The 9,030-nt window shown below is 47.3% G+C and overlaps 1 long non-coding RNA gene across 1 annotated transcript; it reads right to left on the bottom strand.

Annotated features, from left to right (window-relative positions):
• Window positions 1–4,387: 4,387 nt before the first annotated feature.
• LOC145719883 (uncharacterized) lies at window positions 4,388–8,390 on the bottom strand. The gene is made up of 3 exons (XR_014142662.1): window positions 8,116–8,390; window positions 4,679–6,012; window positions 4,388–4,464 (listed from the first exon to the last, which is right to left on the bottom strand). It is a non-coding gene; the product is annotated as an uncharacterized LOC145719883 (long non-coding RNA).
• Window positions 8,391–9,030: the final 640 nt, after the last annotated feature.

Here is a 9,030-nt window from a genome sequence, read left to right as displayed (position 1 = left end):
CTTTTTTTTTTTTTTTAAAGATTTTATTTATTTATTTGAGAGAGAGAGAATGAGAGACAGAGAGCATGAGAGGGAGGAGGGTCAGAGGGAGAAGCAGACTCCCCGCCGAGCAGGAAGCCCGATGCGGGACTCGATCCCGGGACTCCAGGATCATGACCTGAGCCGAAGGCAGTCGCTTAACCAACTGAGCCACCCAGGCACCCTCTTTTTTTTTTTTTTTTAAAGATTTTATTTATTTATTTGAGAGAGAGAGAGAGAGAGAGAATGAGAGACAGAGAGCACGAGAGGGAAGAGGGCAGGGGGGGGAAGCAGACCCCCCGCCGAGCAGGGAGCCCGATGCGGGACTCGATCCCGGGACTCCGGGATCATGACCTGAGCCGAAGGCAGTCGCTTAACCAACTGAGCCACCCAGGCGCCCCGTATCAGCAATCTCTTAAGGCAGACAACAGGTCTTTCACGTTTTATTGGTGGTTTTGTTGTTGTTGCTGTTGTTTTAGAGAGGGGGGTAGGAGGGGCAGAGGGAGGGAGAATCTTACTTAAGCAGGCTCCACACCCAGCATGAAGCCAGACATGGGCTCCATCTCACAACCCTGAGATCACGACCTGAGCTGACATCAAGAGTCGAACGCTTAACTGACTGAGCCACCCAGATGCCCCAGGATCTTGGTTTTTGTAACAAATCTACTAGCGGAGTGCTCCCTAGCATTCTAAACTCTGACTTTTCTGGGCCGTATGAAAAAAAAAAAAAAAGTTGGGAGAGGTGGTGGGGTCTTTTTTGTTTTTGTTTTTATACTCTTTGAAAATATAGCCCTGGATATATTTGTCTCATTGGTTCTGTCTGTATTTAATATAATACAAATGTTCTTTCCTAATGCTATTCCCAGCACCTTAAGAGCACTCTTCTATCTGCTGAGAAGTGTCTCTCATTTAAGTCAGCAAGCATTCACTGAGCATCTAATATATGCCAGGCTTTGTACTAGGTACCAGAGATCAAGCCATGAACGAAAGCACAAACAGCAAATTGCAGAGACACCAAAAGCTGTTGGTTTGGTAGAGTTAGGCCCAGGTGTTACGAGAACAAAAGGGATGGAAAAAATTCTAAGGAAAGGTGGCTGCCAAACCCAATCTTGAAGAAGCAAAAGAAACTTGCGAGGTCAGGAGTTAGGAAGGAAAGAGGGGGAAAAGGAGGTGTAAATGCCCCGAGGGGTGAGAGCAGCAAGCCCCGGACTAGAAGCCCAGCCACTGGCTCTGTGGGGCAGCAGGTGGGGGCGGGTCATCAAGGGCTTTCCGTCCAGACATCAGCATTCTAACTTTACCCAGAGCACAGCAGGGGTCAGCCAAGACTTCCTGTCCCCTTTTTTCCGGAGTAGGTCAGTGCGCTGGTAAGGAGATGATATTAACGAGACCCAGTCGGAGTCTGCTCCTTGCCAAGGCTATTTAGCTTTAGACAGAGAAAAGCCACCACAGATGAGACCACCTGACTCCCCCCCGCAGACTCAGGGGGTCCTGCTGCCGGCCACAAGATGCTCGCCTAGAGCTGCTGGAGGCCCACTCCAGGTGCCTACCCTCCTGAAGGCAAGCCGGCCGGCCACAAGAGTCCGGCTGGGGGAGCTGGGTCCCAGAAGCCAGTCAGCCTGGGGAGGCCTCAAATAAGGAGCTCATTTCGGGTAATGATGAAGGAATGTGCCAGAAAGCTTAAAGGAAGGACCTCCCCCACCCCCCTGCCCGCCAAAATTTTGCTTGGAAGCAGGGACTCCTGAATTTATCTGACCAGCCTTGGGGGCAATATCTATAACCCTTAAACAATGACTACCTTTTTCTCACTCTGGAAATTTAAAAACTTAAATAATTAAGGAATTGCAGAGAAAAATGTTACCTATAAACTCACTGCTCCAACCCAATTATTTTCATTTTTGTCCATCTTCCAATCCTTATACATTTACATTCTGGAAATAAATGGCGGCCCCCAGAAGCCCTGCTCCCCACACTGCAGCCAACTTCCCTTCCCTCCTGCTTCAAGCCACCCAGAAACAGGCAAAGGGTTTTATCAGGCAGGAAGTAAGGGGAACCTGAAATTCAGCTGACTCGGCCACTTTTGCAAATTATTTGCTGAGAACAATGCAAATAACCACTTTCCTTTGAAGACACTTCGGCAGCCCTGTTGTTCTGTTATTGTGTTAACCTATCGGAACTCTGCTGGAAATGCCCATGACCTAAAGGTGCAGTTTTCCTGGGGGGGTGGGGAACGGGACTGTAGGTGGGGGGCGGGGGACCATCTATGCAAAGCACAAGGCCAGTGAAATGAAATTATCCTGCATCCTCTTTTCCAGCCACCTTTGTCGCTTTCCAAGGGCAAGCCCTCTCCTAACTCTCTCCTGGGAGGCTGGGGTGCTCTGGGTGTGAGAGCGCCCCCTTCCTACCAGGACCAGGTGGGAGGAACATGAAGGATGCTCGAAGATCTGCAGCAGGACCACAGCACAAACAGGGCTTGCACAAACTCACTTCCCTGCCACTGGATCACGTTCCCCGGGGGAGCCTTTTTTTCCTGGCTGTTTAAACCATCTTGTTTTCTCAAGTCTATTTTAGTCCTAAAGCCTCTCTGAATCCTTCCCGGTATTACAGGTGGCTTCTGTGTTTTCTGCCAAACCCTTCCTTTCTACACTCCACCTCCTCCCTCATCCACTTGGCAGCACATCCTCTAGCAAACATCAGGAGCCTCAGACCACAGCCGCCTCCTCCATCAGGAACAAGCCAGGGCCTATTTTTCAGATTTTTTTTTCCCCCAAAGGTAGGTGTGATCTGAAGGTGAACAGAGCAAGCATCTCTCCCAGGACCCCTCTCCACCCGAACTGAAGACATACAGGAGAAGGCTATTTTACATCCTGTGACACCCGAACAGGAGGGCTGATATTCCGGAAGTGTGATCACCATGGGAAGGTTAAGGCACAAGCATCACTGGCTGGTGTTCCTCCAAGGAGCATATACTTAATGCGAAGTAACCTGTTAATTAATATATGAGTTATGCTGTCTGCAAGCTGAGAATCCTGCACTTCCATACGAAATGGTGAACAGCTGACAAAGGTCCGTTTGTTTTTAGGGTTTATTCAGGCCTAAAGGCTTACAATGAAATGGGCTTCAGGCCCAAACAGACTACAGTGTATGAATGGCAGGTTTGGGGATTTAAAACTAAGCTATCCACCATCATGGAGCTTAACAAACACAGTTCAAGTCACCAATGCTAAATGCAGAAATGGTTTTTAAAAAACCTTTCTATGGAACCTGCTAATAAAATGGTTTGGTTTTAAGTCCTCGCAGATGGAATAAACTGTGCAGAAAAACAAAAACCAACAGTTTTTGCAAAATGACATCACACACAGTGCTGCCTTGAGTTCCCACTTCCTGCCTACAATCTGAGGAGTCTCAGCCAGCTGGATAAGGACCCACTTAGTACAGCAGGGGTCTGTGCACAGGACCCAGGAGTTACACACACTGGCATCTTTATGCACAATGTAGGAGAGCCTCCAAGACTCACCACTGATTACATAATAGAAATAGCCTGCTCTTGCTGGCTTTAGCTTTTAATTTATGAAGTCGGCAGAATGAGCTTTAGAGTTTCGAATATTCTCTAACAGGAGGGCTGTCAATCTCCAAAGCAGAGTTCTTACTTATGCAACTCTCCCAGAGTTCTAGGGCCCTGGTGTCCCCAGAGCGACCTGCAAGGCAGCAGCCAAAGGCCCAGGCGGCCATCCCTCAGTGCTGACCCTCTCATTGGAGTCCCCTTTGCAGAATTTTTCTCACAAATGCTGTAATTCGATGCTTGAGCTGTTTTCAAAGCATGAACACCAACCGCCCCCCCTTCCCACCCACCTCTTTCAATCCTCACTCCTGTTACCCTGTTTTGAAAAATACAGTAAAAAATCAGGAGAAAAAGTGGACTAATGATTTTCAATTTCCAGAGTAAGAAAAGTAAAAAAAACACAGACATTTTTGGCAAGAAAGACTTCTAGCCGACAGCTAGAGATCTTATGATTTTGGTGACTCTTTTGTTAGTAAACTAAGCAGATAATTTTCAGGCTTTTAATTATCTTTTTTTTTAATATTTGTTTAAAGATTTTATTTACTTGAGAGAGCGAGAGCACAAACAGGGGGAGGGGCAGAGGAAGTGGGAGAAGCAGGCTCCCCGCTGAGCAGGCAGCTCCATCCCAGGACCCTGGAATCATGACCTGAGCCGAAGGCAGATGCTTAACCAAGTGAGCCACCCAGGCGCCCCAATTATCTTCTTTTTAAACTATGGTATAAAACCTTCATGAAATCTCACTAATGATTTATTTAACCAGGAAAGATTTTTTTAGTATCTTTTTCCAATGCTTTTTTTTTTAAGGGACAGAAAGTAAGAATCAGTTTGGGGAGGGAGTTATGCAAAAAGGGGTGGGGGTAGTGAATATTTTAAGAACACGGACTCTTCTAGTAAAGCCCAACAGGACATTCTTTTTTTTTTTTTTTAAAGATTTTATTTATTTATTTGAGAGAGAGAATGAGAGACAGAGAGCATGAGAGGGAGGAGGGTCAGAGGGAGAAGCAGACTCCCTGCTGAGCAGGGAGCCCGATGCGGGACTCGATCCCGGGACTCCAGGATCATGACCTGAGCCGAAGGCAGTTGCTCAACCAACTGAGCCACCCAGGCGCCCCCAACAGGACATTCTTTAGAAGTTCTTGCAGATAGGAATAAGAATAAAAAATTTGTACTCTGGGGGAAAGAGGTGCGAAGACCAACTCAGTGCCCACCTATGTTAAAAAGCAAATTTCAGGATTTCTAAAATTTGGATCTACAAAGCTGTCTTTCCCAAGCATGCCAAAGGAATGCTCTCTCAATGGTTCTGGACACCCCCTCCCCCTTTGAGATGTTCTCTAATTCCAGAAGCAAATCTAAAAAAGTATGAGAAGGTTGCAGATTTTTAAACTATCAGGTGAGTGAACATCAGTGACACTTTAAAAACACTCGATGGGTGATGATTATCAATTTTTTAATAACTTCCATAGTAAAAAAAAAAAAAAAAAATTAAAAAGAATCTGAATTGTCAACATGATTCTTTCACTCTGATGTAGGGAAACCCACTGTGGGAGAACTACCTGTGCTCCTGGCATCACTCGGCTCCTGGAGCTCAAGTGTACCTGCTTCCCCCGCCATCTCAAGGCCACTGAGACTGCACGTGAACACCCACTTGACTTTGACAATCTTCTCCAAAAGTAAATCAAGAAAGTAGGAGATGGCGTGAAATGTGAGCCCCCACATGGAAGGGGCTGAGGCGTCTGGGAAGACAAGGCGGGGGCCTGTGAGGGTGGACCAGTGAGTGAGTCATCAGCATGGAGGGGGTCCTTGCAGACTGAGCTGGCAGAGGAAATGAAGAGCCAAGGGCAGGAGAAGAAGATAAACGGGAAGAGATGTGAAGGGAATCGAGAAAAAACAGGAGCCCAGAAGTCATCAGTTGAAGTTTGAAGGAGCCATCACATCAGAGAGGTGGAAGAAGACAATTCATGAGACATACATGCCTGGAATACATGCATGGGGCCCCCTGGCCAACTCTTTAAAGATCTCTGCCCTGGGGAGAGCCTGGTGGTGAGGGATTGGGTCTAAACCCCACCAGATGACAGTGTCCAGGGAAGCCATTGAGAATCAGAGAAAGTGAAGTTCACAAAACCCAATGCCAACTAGACTCCGAATGTCAAACACCACCCTGTTCTTGTCGAAGATACAGGTATAAAAGTAAGGATGCTCACCAGGGAACGAGAATACATGTTTCCTACCTGACAGGAGAAAGCTGGTTTGGGCAAACGGATGGACACCCACTTACCAAAGACTCTGGCTACAAATCCCAGTGGGAACTGGGAGGCAAACACGGTGAGAAACCAGGGCGCGGCGTAGAGGCTGGGGCCGATTTCGTGCTCCTCGAGGTGATTGTAGAGGTCTCTGTGGTAATCGTGAAGAAGCCTTGAGAGCTGGTACATCTGGATCTGCGGGGACAGACACACACACAGTGTCAGAACCAGATACCTGCTACTGTGTTCAGTTACTTATCCCGTTCACAGGCTGTGAGAGAAGAATTATTACACTGTTAGATATTCTGTTGGGAGTGTGATAACCACTGATCTCAACCGCTCACTTGCCCATCGAGCACTTGCTGGGGGCCTGGTGCAGAGGAGGTTCTGGCCAGGGGGAGCCCAGAACAAGGATGTCGGGTCGTCTCCTACCGCTTCCTTTCTTTCTACTGCTCCCTGAGTTCCTTGGCTACTAGAATCTAAACATCTGTCTTGTGGGAACGTTTCACATATTCTCTTAGAAAATACACATCCCTATCAAAACCTGCACCTGGGGGAATTCAAAATGTAAGAGTGAAGTGGGGGCATAAGATGATTCTGTGGAAGGATTCTATTACACCTATTCACTTAGTAAATTTGCTCTAGAACCCCCGAAATTACTCAACAGGCAGGACAGGTTCTTTAGGTTTATTAATATATGAAATATACAGATCCTGGCCAAGTTAAAATAAGAAGACAACTGTTTATCTCAAGATGCAGAAAATAACTTCCAAAGGCTCCCCTTTTCAGATAATGCTATGGTCCTGGCAGGAAGCCTGTGATGGGTCCCACAGCTCGCAGGGGTCCTAGAGTCAGCCTGGGTTTCGGCAATCCGATGGCCTGAGCCCAAAGGTACCACCATCTAGAGAGGGTCAGAACCCCATTGAGATGCTACAGGTTGGACATGTATCACCCAAACTGACAAAAAACAAAACAACACACACACACACACCCAAAACTTTTTCCAGTGGCCCAGACAACATAGCCCTTAAGTACCAGCTGTGGCTTTTTAGGATCGAAAAGAATCTAGTCACCCAGGCCAAAAGCGCCAAGAGAGTCATGTGTTACAATACGAAATTAACTTGAAAATTCCACTCTCTTCGATGGCAGGTGCACCTATATTAAAGCTAATGGGGAGAACATAGAAACAACCTGGGACAATATCTGTGGGAAGTGTTACATGGGTCAAAATTTTTTAGTTAATGAAATGGCTTCCTTTTAGGAGATTTATGTTCATGGGGGGGGCGGTTCATATTCACAGGTGGAGGTAAAAGGATTTTTTAACCACCCAATTTGGTGCTCTCAAAGAGTCCTTGGCTCTAATGCATCCTTTCTTAAAAAAAAAAAAAAAAAAAAAAAAAAAAATCCTAAGGCTCTGAAGTCAGAGTAGCTTGCTGGTAAATTAACATGTATCCACACGATCTGACATTTAGGAATATTCCCAAAGCGGGATCCGGAGCTCTCCCCACCTCTGAAAGCGGCAGGAGCAGTGCCTGGCACTGCCCTTTGGTTTTCCTTTGCTCTGACCTGCCACCTGTTCGTCAACAAATGCGGACTGGGTGCCTACTTCATCCCAGGCGCTGTTCTAGGTACTAAGGATGCAGCTCCAAGATAGGTTAGATTCCTGCCTTCTCATGAGATATGCTAAGGAAAGTAAACAGGAGAGTAAACAGGTCAATGAATAAAGAAACAAGATAATTTCAGGCAGTTAGTGTTTTATGCCAAAAGAAATGAGACAGGATAACATGATCCACGTGCATAGGGTTGGGGGGGCCCACAACATCAGGATGGTCAGAAAGAGCCTCTCCCAGGATTTGATATGTGAGCTGAACCCTGGGTGACAAGGGCTAAGGGGGGGGTGTCAGGGGGATCCCTGGCAGAGGAAGTGACAAATAGAGTGGGAGGCAGGAATTAGATCGTCTGAAGATGGTTTGAAGAAGGGTAAAGGGAGGGTCCTGGAGTCAGACAGGCCTGGGTTGAAACCCCAACTCGACCACTTGCTAGCCAGGTTCCCTGAGTTAAGGTGAGTCTTCCCATCTATAAATTGAGCTGATTAACAGTGTCTTCCTGAGGCTTACTGAGGCGGTAAGAGCAATATGAAACACTCGGCGTCATGCCTAGCACAGAGTTAAGTGCTCAGCAAGGACAGCTACTCCAGTGTTGATGGATGGTGGGAAAAGTTCCTTAGAGAGACCTGGAAAGGAACCCTAAACATTTTTGGCATTTGTCTCTAGCACATACATAAGGAACGTTCTCTACCTGTAAAATAATCATGTCCGGCCGATACTGTTTCCGCAGTCCCATTTCAAACATCAGAAACTTGAGCATGTTAAATGCCTCCTCCTCACCCATGTGAAGCAGCAAGATGCCCGCTACAAAGCTGAGGCCTTGGCAGTACCCCACCTCCTGGTCTAGAAGCGAGTAGGCCTTCAGAATGTTGTAGAGTGACAGCTGCCCCGCCCCAAGCTGGGCCGAGAAGTACGGATGTGTCGGGAAGGTTCGCCCTGCAAAAACAACATGCGGTAGACCTAATTAAAAAAAAAGAAAGCCTGTTGAACCAGAAATCTGATGGGCTTCAGGGGGAGGAAGGGATCCTTGGGAGCTGGATCATAAATCAGCTCTGTACACAAGGGCAGGTGGTTGTTCTTAGAACAATGTGAGCAATTAAAATCAGCAATTATTGATGCTTTTTTGGTGGCGGTTCAGGTGAAAGACATTGGGACTACCTTCAGTCCTGTAGGTATCTGGATTTTGAGCTCTGGCAAGAAGAAAACTGTCAATCCTCTAAACGGGAGTCTAACTCTCCAGAGGGGGCAGACAGCTGCGGCTCTTCTCGGCCGCCCTGTCCCACGGCACCTGCAGGCAGCCCAAGACCCCATGGCGCTACGGACACTCCCCGATCCGCTCTCCCCAGCCCGCACGTATTCGGCCTGCAAATGCTTCACACCACACTCGTATTTCTGTACTTTTAAAAATTTTTTTTTTTTTTTTAAAGATTTTATTTATTTATTTGACAGACAGAGACACAGCGAGAGAGGGAATACAAGCAGGGGGAGTGGGAGAGGGAGAAGCAGGCTTCCCGCCAAGCAGGGAGCCCGATGCGGGGCTCGATCCCAGGACCCTGGGATCATGACCTGAGCCGAAGGCAGACGCTTAACGACTGAGCCACCCAGG

This window comes from Leptonychotes weddellii, unplaced genomic scaffold, assembly GCF_054177405.1.
Source record: "Leptonychotes weddellii isolate Sample4059 unplaced genomic scaffold, ASM5417740v2 HiC_scaffold_7994, whole genome shotgun sequence".
Taxonomy (NCBI): domain Eukaryota; kingdom Metazoa; phylum Chordata; class Mammalia; order Carnivora; family Phocidae; genus Leptonychotes; species Leptonychotes weddellii.
This window is presented reverse-complemented; position numbering and strand designations above follow the sequence as displayed.